General features: G+C 35.6%; 1 protein-coding gene and 1 long non-coding RNA gene across 3 annotated transcripts in view; both read right to left on the bottom strand.

The window, feature by feature from the left end:
- The window catches only part of SLC9A9 (solute carrier family 9 member A9), a 579,933-nt gene that overhangs the window by 409,639 nt on the left and 155,677 nt on the right, over window positions 1–14,617 (bottom strand). The gene's annotated exons all lie outside the window — the stretch shown is intronic.
- Window positions 5,683–13,187, bottom strand: LOC116536828. Its single transcript, XR_004262817.1, has 2 exons — window positions 11,309–13,187; window positions 5,683–11,270 (listed from the first exon to the last, which is right to left on the bottom strand). It is a non-coding gene; the product is annotated as an uncharacterized LOC116536828 (long non-coding RNA).

Here is a 14,617-nt window from a genome sequence, read left to right as displayed (position 1 = left end):
CCCTTGAAATTACATACAGGCTCTACCAGTGCAATAACTGATACCTACTGATAATAAAGATTCTAATTACAATAAAATGTAAGATGTGCACCCTTGAAATTACATACAGGTTCTACTAGTACAAAAACTGATACTTATTTCGGTCCAAAAACATCAGTACTGAGCCTCCTTCATCTCAATAATTCATGCCATTTACTAAGAAAAGCGAATATTTCATTCAGTTTTTATATTCGTCAGGGCTGTGGACCAGTGCTACTAGTATCCATGGGACACTAGTTAGAAACGGCATGTTGGACTTGACCCTGGATCTATGGAATCAGAATTTCAGGAGGTAGAACCCCATAATTTGTACTTGCAGACTCTCCAAGTGAGTTTTGTGTTCACCCACATTGGAGAACCTATTAACACAGAGCAAGAAGTGTCTTAAAAATCATCTAATTCCTCTAGGAATATATTAGGCAAATAAGGCCCAGAAAGTTTAAGTGGCCACCTTGAGTTCTCCCTGCACATCAGTCATATGCCCTGTGCATAGTAACAGGGATTGAATTAGACCTGAGGTCTCCTAATTCCCAATAATAAAAATAGCGTAGTGCTATGACACTTGTCAAGTACAGGCTGGTTGGGCAACACATTAGCTAAATAGCGACTTTGACTTTGTATCTATATTCCTCCTGGCTTCTAATTTCAATAAATGAATTATCATCCATGCATTTAATTTAGGCACCAGACAGGATAATGCCACAGTAAATTTTCTAAATTTAATTAACAGGAGCCAGTAGTAGTCTCCTTATGAAAGCCAACAACGAGGGCTCAGGGCTTCATCAAGAATTGGGATTCTTAGCACACTTTAGCTGCTGGAGCAAGCCGAGATGTGTGACTTACATGTAATATGAGAAGTCATTGATTTTTATTTTTTTTTCACTTCATGGCAGACACAGTATCATATTGAGTTTGAAGACTTTCCTTTAAGATTTTCTCATTACACTTCAGAGTGATTTACTAATATGATATAAAAATGATTGGTTGATTTTCTCACTTTTATGAAATTTTGAAGTCAAGTATACCGATGTCTTTCCACATAAATGCATAATAAATATGATCATAATATGCAAACCCTTTGTTTAGTTGTTTTTTAAAATAGTCTTTTTTCTTTACTTTTTTGGTGTGTCTCTCTTTTTTCCACCTCTTCCTCTCTTAAACTCGTATCTCCTCTCTCCCCAAGGAACCCAATTTTACAATGTAGTACGGCGGTCCTCAATATTTTGGCACCAGGGACAGGTTTCCTGCGGGTGCTGGGGAGGAAGGCGAGGTGGTGATGGTTTCGGAATGAAACTGTTCCACCTCAGATCATCAGGCATTAGATTCTCACAAGGCATGCACAACCTAGCTCCCTCACGTGCACAGTTCACTATAGGGTTCAGTCTTCTATGACAATCTAATGCTGCTGATGATCTGACAGGAGATAAAGCCCAGGAGGTAATGCTCGCTGGCCTGCCACTTACCTCCTGCCTTGCAGCTTGGTTCCTGTCTGTGGCCCAGGGGGCTGGGGACCCCTGACCTAGTACATATCCTACCAATTTCTCTTTATACTAAAATTCTCATTATAACGATTACACACACACTTGTAACAATGTTAAAATAGATGTTTAAACTGAGGAACAAAGCAAAAATCCATCTTATGTAGTGAGATGTATAATCTTAAAAGCACATGTCTGAAAACCAGTTACATGACTCCATTGAACTTCTACCATTTATGAATGTGAAAGATCCTAGGCTAGAGGTTAAGATTTGTGAAGGGAGTTCTTTTACTATTCCTGAGTTGTAAATCTCCACTCCCACATGGGGTGGGCTGGGGTTGTTTGCACCTCTCAAGCCTGTGAAAAGAAACTTCCCCCTAGAACGTCAGACAGCTTAAGATGACACACATGGAGTTTGGGGACACAGTGGGATGCTGTTTGATTCTTGCCTTGCATTATTACATGGGATTGCACATGTTCATTACTGAGTTGAGTCTGTGATTACAACTCACGAACAAGATATTTCTTTCCAGCAAGTGGGAAAGGAGTAGTCCCACACAATACTTTTAAGGGTAGAGTAGGAGAAAAAAAAAACAGTTTCTGTGGCTATACCTCACAAGTCCCACTTTTCAATATAAAAGTTACACACACACACACACACACACACACACACACACACACACACACACAGGGTCAATTATCTACATATAGATTCATAAGGGTGACCTCCGCATTTAAAAATGCGAATCATGTTTTACATACATTTTTGCATTTTACTTTACATAGTCAACAATGCCTGCTGGAAAACTCTCAAGTCAACTGAAAGAGTACTGATTATTTTTTTAAATAGATACACAATTTTGTGTAGATGTCCTACAATCTATCCTCTTAAAAATGATGCAGTACACATCTCTGTTCATAGATCCTTAAGCACTCGTGGTTTTACTTGTGTGAGATAGCCTCCTAGGAGTCAGATTGCTTGGTCAAAAGGGGCTATATATTTTAAGGTATAATAGCTGTTGCCAAATTGCTTTCCAGAAGTCTGTTAATGATTTAAATGTTCTCTAGAAATGTGTAAAAGTCTACTCTTCCCTGCATCCTTGCCAGCAATGACTGTTAGTTGGTACTATAATTGTTGCCAAACTGCTCGGGATAAAATAATACACTGTTACTTTATTTTATATTTCCATGACTTCTTGGGAGTTGGAATAAGTTTTTACATTTGAGGCACAACTGGATTTGTGTGTCTATGAATTGCCTCTTCATAGTCTTTGTCAGTGTTTCTGTTACTTCTTTCCAGGTTGTCATTTTAAAGTATTCTTTGTGTATTAGAAATAGTAATATTCTGTCCTCTGTATTTAAATAATTTTTCCCCAGTGTGTTGCTATCTATTGACTGTTTGTGATGTCTTTTCCACTTAAATGTATTTTCTTTTTGTATATTCAAATATGTCTATGCTTTACTTATGGATTCTGGTTTTCCATTCTTTATTGAGTCTCTATAACTATAATGTGTAGATATAGATTTACAGATTTTCTTGCAGTAGTTTTTAAAAAGTTCATTATTTACATTTTAATTCTTGTAAATATATTTTTATAAATGGTTATATGTGTTCAATTTTATCATCTAAATTGATAGCCCGTGAATTGTGCTAGTACCATCTGTTAAATAAACCATCATTTCCCTGTTAAATTGAAATACCACCTCTGTCAAATTCTTACTTTTTACTGAAATCTGCATCTGGATCATCTATTATTTTTTTCTGGTCTTGCTATTCTGAGGACAATACCACACTGATTTGATTATAATGGCATTGTAGTATGTTCTTATATCTGGTTAGGCAGATTATCTCATGCTTTTATTCCACTTTATAAGCTTTAAGATAATTTTATCCAGTTTCAATGTTTACAGTGGTAACTTTTCATTTAAATTACATTAATTTTTTTTTTTTTCTTTTTGAGATGGAGTCTTACTCTATTGCCAGTCTAGAGAGCAGTGGTGCAATCTGGATTCAATGCAACCTCCGACTCTCTTGTTCAAGTGATTCTCCTGCCTCAGCCTCCAGAGTAGATGGGATTACAGGCATGTGCCACCACATCTAGCATTTTTTTTTTTTTTGTATTTTTAGTAGAGATGGGGTTTCACCATGTTGGCCAGGTCTCTAACTTCTGACCTCAGGTGATCTGCCTGCCTTGGCCTCCCGAAGTGCTGGGATTACAAGTTTGAGCCATCTTGCCCAGCCTAGGTTAAGTTTTTATATGAATTTGGAGGAAAGTAGACTTTTCATGAAAGCTTTCTTTTCATCACCAAGATGGTGAACTATAATAGCACTGGCTACTGCCTTCCTCTACAAAGTCAATGGTGAAGAAAGTATATAGATATGTTACTGGATGGAAAGTCTTGAAAAGAAAAAAATAAAAATAATAAAAGAAAGTATATAGAGAAAAGCGGAGTTGAAACTAACATAACAACAAAAGCCATGAGAAATCCCCAGGGAAAAGAGGCACCGTTTTGGATTGGTGTGTGCAGGAAAGAGGTGAGGGAGATGGGAAGAGTGCTGCAAATCCGGCAATGGGGAGCTACATACAGCAGTGAAAAAAAATAAAAGAGAGAGAGAAAGAAAAAAATCAGGAAACAAAAAAAAACTGTTCAAGCTCTGCCATTTGGCTCAGTGATATTTCCATGGAGTAATCACTGCTTAACTCCTTGCCACACAAAGCACACACAATTGGCTAAACACTGGGGCAGGTGTTCACGGGGGTTATGTCCGGTCAGTGCAAAAGATCTTTTGGGGTAAGGAGTTGATAAGAACAGGTAGAGACTGAGCAACCTTAGGCATCCTCTTTCCCTACAAATCCTGGGCTAACGGATTATCAATGTTGTTTCTCCCTTAGGGCCTAAACCCCAACCTGAGAAGTTGGCTAGGGCAGGGTTTCTCAACCTTGGCACTACTGATATTTTAGACCAAACAATTATCTGCTGTTGGGGGCTGTCCAGTGTCTTTTCAAAGTCTAGTAGCATCCCTGCCCCCACCCGTCCAATGCCAGTAGTGCATTCCCCCAGTGGTAACTAGCAAAAAATGTCTTCACAGTTAATATTTTCTGAGGCTTAAAGTCACTACACTGGGTTAGTGGGATGATAGCTGTAGTTTTGAGGCCCTTCTCCAACACATATTGCCAATTCAATAGTTGATACTCCTAAAGGAACATGAGCAAACAGTGAAAAATAACTAGACACCTGAAGGTTATAACAACTTAGAGAAAAATCAACAAAAAACAGAAGTATTAGAATAAATATATAAAACATTTAAAATAAGTATATTAAACACACAAAGAGACAGAAGAAAATAAAAATAAATAAGAAGAAATGTCAGGTATGAAAAACATAGCAGTTGGAAAAAAGATCATAATAGATGGAATATATAGGATAATGGATACAATTGAAGAAATGAGTTAGATAAATAGGAAACCTGATTGAGGAACTCTTTCAGCAGGAAGCAAGAAAGATTGAAGAGATAAAAGTACATTTTTAAAATGTTAAGAGACATGAGAGATAAAAATAGAGGTGTAACATATAGATAATAAAAGTACCAGACATGATTAAAATAAAATGAAGAGAAATAAATATTTGAAGGAATAAAAAAAGAAAATAATGTTGAATCTATACTTTTTTATCTAAACAAATTGCTCTTGAATGTCAGGGCATAATGAAAAATTTTCAGGCATACAAGGCTTTGGAAAGATTGTCACACATAAACTAACATTAAAAATATTTTTAAATGATGTATTCACATAGAATGAGAAATTTAGAAACTGCTGGAAGGTTTATGAAAAGTAACAGGGACTATATATAGTTTGCTACATTTTTCATTGTTTAAAAAGGACTCCATGAAAAAAATCTAGGAAGAAGAAAAAGAGAAAGTATGTCCATAATTAAATCTTCCCATCCTAGAACATGTTGTGACTTCATTTGTTCATATTTTGTTTTATATTTTATATTCCTTAAAATTTTATACCTTTATTCTTTGTTAAAATTAGTCCCAAATAGTTGTAAGTTTTACAGATACTGAATTTTATTTTTAGAAACTTGCTGCTAAATTTTAAAAATGCTATTGGAGTTTGTATATTTATCTTACACTTGAGCACCTCACAAAATTTTGTTTTTAATTCTAATAGTTTTTTTTTTTTTTAATATAGTAACATCAACAAAAATGGCAGCTTTATTTCCTAGTTTCTACTTTTATGGAAAGTTTTATTTCTTTTCATTTTTTTACTGCATTTGCTAGAACTTCCATGCCATTATCTTCAATTTTTCCCTTTACATATTCTCTGCTTTAGGACACTGACCACATGAACTACATAAATAGGTGCCCATGCCTTCTAGCTTCTAATTGAGTTTGGCCAATGAGGAGCCCCAGAGGAGATTAGAGGAGGGTAGAAGAAAAGACTTCGGTATTTATTCCCTGACATTTTCCCCTGAAATACTACCTTGAACTAAAAGTGTCCCTGAACAGAAGCTTATTCTTCTCCACCGGGTGACGTATTCCACAAACTTTCTCCCACTGAGTTCTAGTGACCACTCTCTCCTCTTATTGCTTTGAACCTAAGAGTGATAGCTGTTTGGCCACTCCCAAGTTCCAGACATCCACTATTATTTGTAACTCTCCTACAAATAAACTTTGCAACAAGTCCTCTATAAATAAAACCTCTGTCAATTATCCAATTTCAAGTGTTCATTTAGGATAATATTTGGTATTCGATTTTGGGAAATACTTTGAATTATATTTAAATAGTTTTTTCTTTTTTACTAGTAATGCTGCTGCATATTATTAAATGTCTTTTCCTCACTGATATGATTATATATTTTATTCTCTTATAATGTATTGGTGTAATAGATTATGTGAATGGGTTTCATGATATTGTACCACTGTCACTTTCATGGTATATTCTGCCTAACTTTATTATTTTTGTGATGGATTAATTTATCTGACAAGTATTTACTGATTGTCTCCTCTGAGACAGCTTATAGTTATATGCACTGGGAATACATTAGTGAACAAAATTTCTGACCATGTGCAACTAACATTGCTGAGTTCTTTTTGTAAGGTCTTTCATAAGGTTGTTCAAATTACTTTCTGATTATTTCAGGAACTTATTCCCTGGGTATGTGCTCTGTTTATTCTGACCAGGCTTCCTCTCTCAGGCTGCTGAAAAGTCTTGACATGTTTTTATCTTTCTTTGTTGGCTTTTTGGAGTTTAAGACTGTTTGTTGGACAGAAGATAGCAGTCCTGTGAGTGGCACAAGATAGGCCAGTGATGGAGAAGCAGAGGAGCTACCCTTCAGGCACCAGGAGGAGACAGCTCCCTTACCCAGTAAGCAAGGAATCAATTCATTCATGCAGGCTAATGTCAACTACTATCACCTTCCTATCACCAAGGCCCACAGATTTCTACAACCCAAACATCTTTTCAGGATTCATAGCTTTCCAGTCTCCACCTAAAGACTTCTTTAAAACTGGTATCTAGAGGCTCATGCTACTCATGGTAGAGAAAGCTCAGTATCTGTTATTTCTGTAGGGTTTGCACAAAGCTCAAGGCTTCACCAGCACTTGATTGCATATAGGAACCAACAGCTCTTCGCCTTAGGAAAATCAGATAAATTATAGTAATAAAGTGCAAGAAAGCCAAGTTAAGGTCACTACTTTTCCAGAATCCACTGTTGACCTTCATGAATTTTTAAGAGTGATTGTAATGTTAAGTTTTGAAATGACTGTCTTAGGGCCAAGTCACTAACCTCTAAACCTTAGTTTGCTCCTTTATAAAGTAAGGGTGGTAAATTAAAAGAAGCATCTCTTTCCACAAAAGTATACTACACTTTTAATGTTTTAAATCATTCTATTTTATATCTCAATACATTGTGCATACATTGTCTGGATCAATGAAAACAGCTATAAAAGTTTGTATAAGTTTGGAAATTTTAACTAAGCTATATATTTTATAATATTTAAAATTATATTAGTTTGCCATTTTTGTTCTTAGTGACTTTAAATAATGCAAATTTATTACATTTCTGTATATTAGAAGTCCAACACATGTCTTAGTTATATCAAACTAAGATTTCAGCGGAGCTGCACAAGAGGATAATCAGTTTCTTTGCCCTTTCCAACTTCCAGAGGCCACCCACATTCCTGGGCTCATAGCTCCCTTCCTCGATCTTCACAGTCAGCAATATTATATCTCTATGCACCTTTCTTTCATAGTCACATCTTCCTCTGACTGCAGCAGGAAAAGTTCCACAACTTTTAGAGACCCATGTGATTAAACTGGACCCATTCAGATAATCCAGGGTAATCTCCACATTTCAAGGTCCTTAATTTAATCACTCTTGTAAATCCCTTTTTGCTATTTAAGGTAATATATTCACAGATTCTGAAGATTAAGGTATGGGCATCTTTGGAGGGCCATTATTTTGCTTACCACTAAATTAATATTAATATTTCAGGCATGATGATGGAATTGTGGTTTTGTTTAAAACTGTATGTTTAAAATGTAAATTTATTTATGGCCACATTATTTGACCAAGGATCTAGACAAGATCTTTACATCCCATTTAGGTGATACAAGTAGCAGATCAAAAGAATAAGAATATAGGACATTTTTGCCACAAGAATAATTCTAGCTAATAATTTCGAAGAAGTGATAGAAAATAATCCCATTTTGTTGATTCTAATGAAACTAATAGGTTCAAAGAATCAGCATCAATGGATGAAACCATTGTACGAAAGTTTTATAGGGAAATTTATTAGGAGGAATCAGGCTGTCACCACCTGAACCCATTGGTCACATTTAGCATCAGTAAAAGTCAGCACCGAGACTTTTAGTCTGACTAAAAGTCATTGTGTGGCTTCTAATATGATGTAACACAATCGCCCAAGCATCACCTATTTAATATTCTTGCATAAACTGATGAATTTGAATCTAAATAATCAGTACTCTCAAAAGCAAACTTTCACTTACAGAAATAGGATACAGGAACAATTAAATGATATCATGGGAAGGAGACAAATCCAGAATGTGGTACATCTTTTATAACTGACCCAATTTTCTAAATAACAGCATTTTTTAAAAAGGTAGGAGGGAGCACTGCTGTAGATTAAAGGAGAATGCAAAGATGAGACAACTAAATATTATTTATGAAACCTGTTTGGGTTATCAAAGGCAAAGGGCAAAAATAAGGAAAATTTTAATATGGATTGGTTGTTAGATGACACCGATGGATTATGGAACATTTTTCAGGTTGTATAATGGCTTCACAACACATAAGAATCATGTCCTTAATTAATCTTAGACATGCATACCAAAATACATTTTTCAGATTGGATAATGGCTTCATGACACATAAGAACCACGCCCTTAATTAACCTTAGAGATGCATACCAAAATGACAGTGTCTGAGATTTGCTTTTAAAAATTATGGCCTTTTATCTATAAGGCTAGACATCAAAATATATTTGTGTTTCATTCAAAGCAAAATTACCACATTACACATACCACACTCCCAACTTTAAACGAGCAACTCACAAATGAATATGGTTGGTCATGGGAGAACTAACCAGGTAGGAAGAATCACGGAAATCCATTATTATGAAAACAAGCAAAAATGTACACATTTCACTGTATTATACTGATGCTAAAATAGCAGCCCCTACTTAGTGCAGATTAAAAATAATGTCAACATAACAATAAAAATAAGACATATTATCTTATTTAATCCTTATCAAGAACCTTTAAAATAAATCTTATATTCCCATTTTATATTTGGAGTAACTGAGGCTCAAGTGAGTCAGATAAAATGAAGATTTAAACATGACTGTTCCACACCATGAAGTGTTCTTCATCAATAGTCAATGACTGCTCTATTCGATAAGTATTTACTATGTACTGTGCAAAACTCAATGGGCCTTTTATATTGTGAAGCATCGGTGATGATCTAGTCTTTAAATATTATCTAGTGTTGATGATAATACAGATAAAAAAATAGATCCTATTAAGCACTTGTATATTTTGCCTTGTTTGGTGAGAGAAGTAAACTAATAATTTACATCAAATAGATTTTTTAAATCTAAACTTCATGAAAAAAATTTAGGCTGTGTTTTCCAATTGGATATGCAGGTTGTCTCCATTTACTCATTTTAGATAAATATTTACTTTTGATATTGAGTCTACCCAATTTAGGAATATTAAATGTGTCAACATACTTTGTAGCCAGGCTAACATAATATAAACGTCAATTTTCTTGAACCTGTGATAAGTTATATAAGACAAAACAGTAATGGGCATTCCAAAAACAATGCTGAGATTGTCAGGCTTTAAAAACTTCTTTATATTATAACAAAAAGAGTACAATTGACATGTTTGGACAGGAGTTTATTTAATCCGCTGTCCCCAAGTCAAAGGCTACAGTATTCATGGTTTAAGTGGCACATATATGATACTTGAATCATATAGATATTTACTCTCTTATTTCTGAAGCTTGGGTGTAAAGTATTTTATAGGTTATTATGTATTGGAGCAGAAAAATGAGACTGGGAGGAGAGATTTCAGAAAGAAAATCTCAGACATATTAGTTCAATATCATAAAAATAAATTGCCTATATTTTACCAAATGGCATAATCTATGCAGTGCATTGTATCTGTACTTAACACTACATCTGTACTTACTACTCAACTTTAAATTATTACAGTATTTCTATTAAGGATAATGGTTTTGGTTTCCAACAGTTTCATTTTTATATGTATTTGCAGGAGTGCTGTCCAATAAAATATAATGCGAGCCACATATGTAATTTTAAATATTCTAATAGTCACCTTAAAAAAAGTTAAAAAAATAAGGAAATTAGATTTATAGAATATTTTAACTCATTCTTAAGTGAATTCTATCCTTTCAACATGTAATTAATACCGTATAAAATTATTAATGAGATGTGTCACTTTTTTCAAATGATGTCTTGGAAATCTAGGGTGTGTTTATACTTGCATCTCATATCAATTTGGACTGGTCACATTTCTAGGGTTCAGTAGCCACATGAATCTTGTAAGTGTCATATCAGACACAGCAACTCTGGAATATGCCCTATCTAATGTTACCTACATCAAGACACCCTGGATTAATTCTCTAGGGGAAAAATTGGACAAGTCTCTGAATTAAGAATTATTTTCTTATTTTGAATATTGGATTAATACTTCTGGAGTTCAAAATAGTACAGCTATATTTGAGTCTCAATGCAGCTGCATCATGTAAAATGAAGACACTCTAATCCAAATAGGAAACAGGGAAATTGATGGCGTGAGAAAACACAGAGAACACACGTACTTAAATGAGTGGCTTCCTGAAGACCTTGGAGGAAATGTCAGTTCTGTAAATATCAGGATGAGTTTCTGGCATCTTCTGGGTGATTATTTAATACTTGATACAATGTGCTGAGTTCTTCCTTTTCCTAAAGGAAGCTACTATTTTGAACATCTTCCAACTTAGAAAAATCACATGATTATAACTGCTTCTTGCAAGTCTACAAATCATAGCTTGGCATGCTCTGGAAAATGTTCAGCCACTGACAACCAGGTAAGTAGGAGAAAGAAATATTTGCTGTACAGTGGGACAAGAAGGAAGGCACATATCTTTGCTTTAGTTAAATATACCTTCTCTGGTGGACAGAAACTGATATTGCCACTCAGCTATGTGCTGGAAGTCCAGCTCTATGTTAGAAATGCAGCTATGTGCTGGAAGTCAACCCTCATCTTTGGAGACCGTCCCTCCAGGGGCCATAAGACACCTCATCTTCTAGGGTGACCTAGAATACTCAACTGCTTCACATTTCATAATTGAAAAGAGATCCCCTTTCCCATGACACACTTTACCCTGGTAGTTTCTTCCTCAAGCTATATTAATTCACTGATTTAACAGGTATTTATTAAGAACCTGCTGTTCTAGATATCAGAACTGTAAGATTTAAAAGATAGGAAAAAATCCAGAAAAATGGAAAAAAACATCTTCCCCACAGGAGACAAAGAAATAAGTAAATAAATAAACAGATCAATAGTGATTAGTGATTAGAGATGGGAAGAAAGTAAGGCACAGACAGGGGATAGAAAGCTCTGTGATTGGGGTGTTTTGGGGAGGGGTGCAATATCTGATAGGGTGAGCAAGAAAGGCTCTCACTAGGCGATGGTTGAGTATAGACCTGAAGAAGGTGGGGAGGTAGCAACAAGTGCAAATACCCCGAAGCAGTCACAAAACCGGTATGATCAAGGCACACGGATATGCTGGCATCTCCACGTGTCTTTACACACCTTAAATACCTCCCTCTTTATCTCACCTACCCAATATAAAAGTATATTTCCGACTTACTAATCAGAATTGTGTTAGATAGTCAAATTTACCAAATGGCAACCCAAGACAACAATGAAAGAGACAAGAGGATAGTGTGAAGCTAGGCAGCTCCTTGACAAGCTTTGGTCAATTGCAAAATGAGAGCTGTTAAACAAATCATCTATTTCCAGTTGTTGGGGTTTTTGCTCTCTTGAGTTTTGTTTATCTTTTCTCTCCCATTCCTCATCCTCCTAGTCTCTGTTTTTTGCACATACCAGAAGAGCTGGCTCACTGATTGAGCCCTCTGTGTATTTCTGTCTGTCCCTGCTGACCTTTCCATCATCAGTAAGATCTTCATCAGTAAGAAAAGGAGGAAATAAAATGAATCAAATTATAGTCAAATAATCCCCAATGGAGCTAAATCAAAAATTGGCTGAGAGTCTGAAACGTGCAGGAAGAATTTAAGACTAAATGTGTATCCATAAAAAATGAATATAAAAGAAATAACACCTAGCTAATATTTAGCTAGGGCTAAACGGGAAAGAATTAATTTTAAAAGGCCAAGAAATATCAGACCTGGAGAGCACAGGTTCCCTCTCATGAATTAATGAGTCACAATAATTTAGGCAATAAATGAATAATTGTGGGTTAAGATTAACTAGGTGTTTTAAGGTTGCTGAAGATCTTAAATTGCACCAATTTAGCAAAGAGTGGGTTCAGCATGTTTTAATATAACATTAGTTCCCAGTAAAAATGGAGATTTTAAGGGTTCCTATTCATGTGTGGGTTTCTACCTTATGAGATCATCTTTAGCATTTGTTGATTTGAGGTTGGAACCTCGGAATATAAGGTTAGCAGTCTTTGGATTGACTTTTATTTTCTCCAAAATAAAAGCGTGTTTTAAATAAAAACCAGTCTTATGAGAATAAAAATCATGGAATGTTAGATCTGGAAGGGTATTAGACCTTTAGTTAAAATTTTTTATTTTGCAGATGAAGAGTTAGTTTTGTCTGTTAAAGAAAAAAAACAGTTGGAAGTAATGAGAAACAATATCTTCTACTTCCAAGAATGTATATCTAGAGAGGGTAAGTGGCTGCCCAAAGTTGCACAGCTGGTCCATGCCAAACTTGGAAAGTGGACTTGGGCCTCAGGATGCTCTTTATGGTTATGAGCCAATATTGTATTTTTAAAAATTCAGTCAGCTCAGTTGTTTTACACAATGGAAATAAATAACCATATTACCAAGTTGGATCCCTCCCTCCCTTCCTCCTACTCTTCTTTCCTTCTGCCTTCCCTCTGCCCTCTCCCTCGTCCTTTCTCTTCTCTTTCTTTTCTTTTCTTATCTTTTCTTTCTTTAGAAAAGGTCTTGCTATGTTTTCCAGGCTGATCTAGAACTCCTGGCCTCAAGCAATCCTCCTGCCTTGGCCTCCCAGAATGTTGGGATTACAGTCATGAGCCACTGTGCCAGGCCTGGATGTTTCATTTTTCCATTTTAATTGGTTTTCCTGTGCTATCTAAACATAACTTCAGGGGCATTACCTGCCACGGAAGGAGAGAGGCTTGACTACAACTCAATTGTGTTTAGAGCTAGCTGAGTCACTCAGTAGAAGGCAACAAACTCAGCCTTCAGTGTTGGGACCAGGGAATGTTAGTTGCAGTGCTTTTGAACTTGCAGATTTGTGCAAAGGTGATACAAAATGAGACCTGACCCTGAAAGGTAGACTATCTACGTATGGCAGAAGAGAACATTCTTAACTAGCTAGATAGGCTGAAAATATATTGTCTTGAGTCCATGCTTCCAGTAGCTGCCAAGAGACTTCTGCATTTCCCTTGGGCTATATGAGGGTGAAATATTCTGGCAATGACATAGTGCCAAGGCGATTTCTAACCCTGAGGCTAGAGCATTCTATCCCTGTATACCACTGTGCAGCTCTGATCTTCAATTTACACCATGGGTTCTAAACCTAAGATACTTTCATTTCACGTTCTTTCATCATATAATAACTTCCCCCACCCCTCATTCCATAAGCAAAATAAAACATGACAAATCAGGAAAACTGTTTGTAACTTATATTACAGACAAAAGATTAATATTCCTAACATATTAAGGGCATCTAAACCTTGAAATGTCTAATGACTCTACTGGAAAAGAATGCCTTACAAGTAGAAAATATATAATATATACATAATAGAAAAAAAATTTTTTCCAAAAATTTCATGTCTCCCAAACATATGAATCTTACTCATAATAAAACACAAAAATACAAACATACAATCCTGCTCATAATAGAAATACTCACAATAAAAAGTATGAAGTCATGCTACAGGGATATATAAACCCTCGCCTTTCATATAGATAACCCTCCCCCACCAAGTTTTGACAAGACTGTGAAGAACAGTTATTGTCATACCTTGCTGGTACATATGCAAAATGGTACAAATTTTATGGTGAGGAGTTTGGCATCTAGGGAAATTAAAATTGCATTTACCATGATCTCTTTCCAGAAGTTTCTCCCAAAGAAACACTGTCAAAATGTGAAAAGCTATTAATTTCAATGCCATGCATAATTGCAGAAGAAAGAACCCAAATTTTCATCAATAGAAGACTGACTGAATAAACTATGGGGTACTCTTCAACTACTGAAGAGAATTAGAAAGATTATTATCTATTTTGAGACAGGGCCTTTCTCTGTCACCCATGCTGGAGTGCAGTGACATGATCATAGCTCACT

The sequence above is a fragment of the Sapajus apella genome, unplaced genomic scaffold (assembly GCF_009761245.1).
Source record: "Sapajus apella isolate SASKATOON/1434 unplaced genomic scaffold, GSC_monkey_1.0 scaffold4, whole genome shotgun sequence".
In the NCBI taxonomy this organism is placed as follows: Eukaryota; Metazoa; Chordata; class Mammalia; order Primates; family Cebidae; genus Sapajus; species Sapajus apella.
The sequence above is the reverse complement of the archived record's forward strand: the minus strand, read 5'-3'. Positions and strand labels throughout refer to the sequence as shown.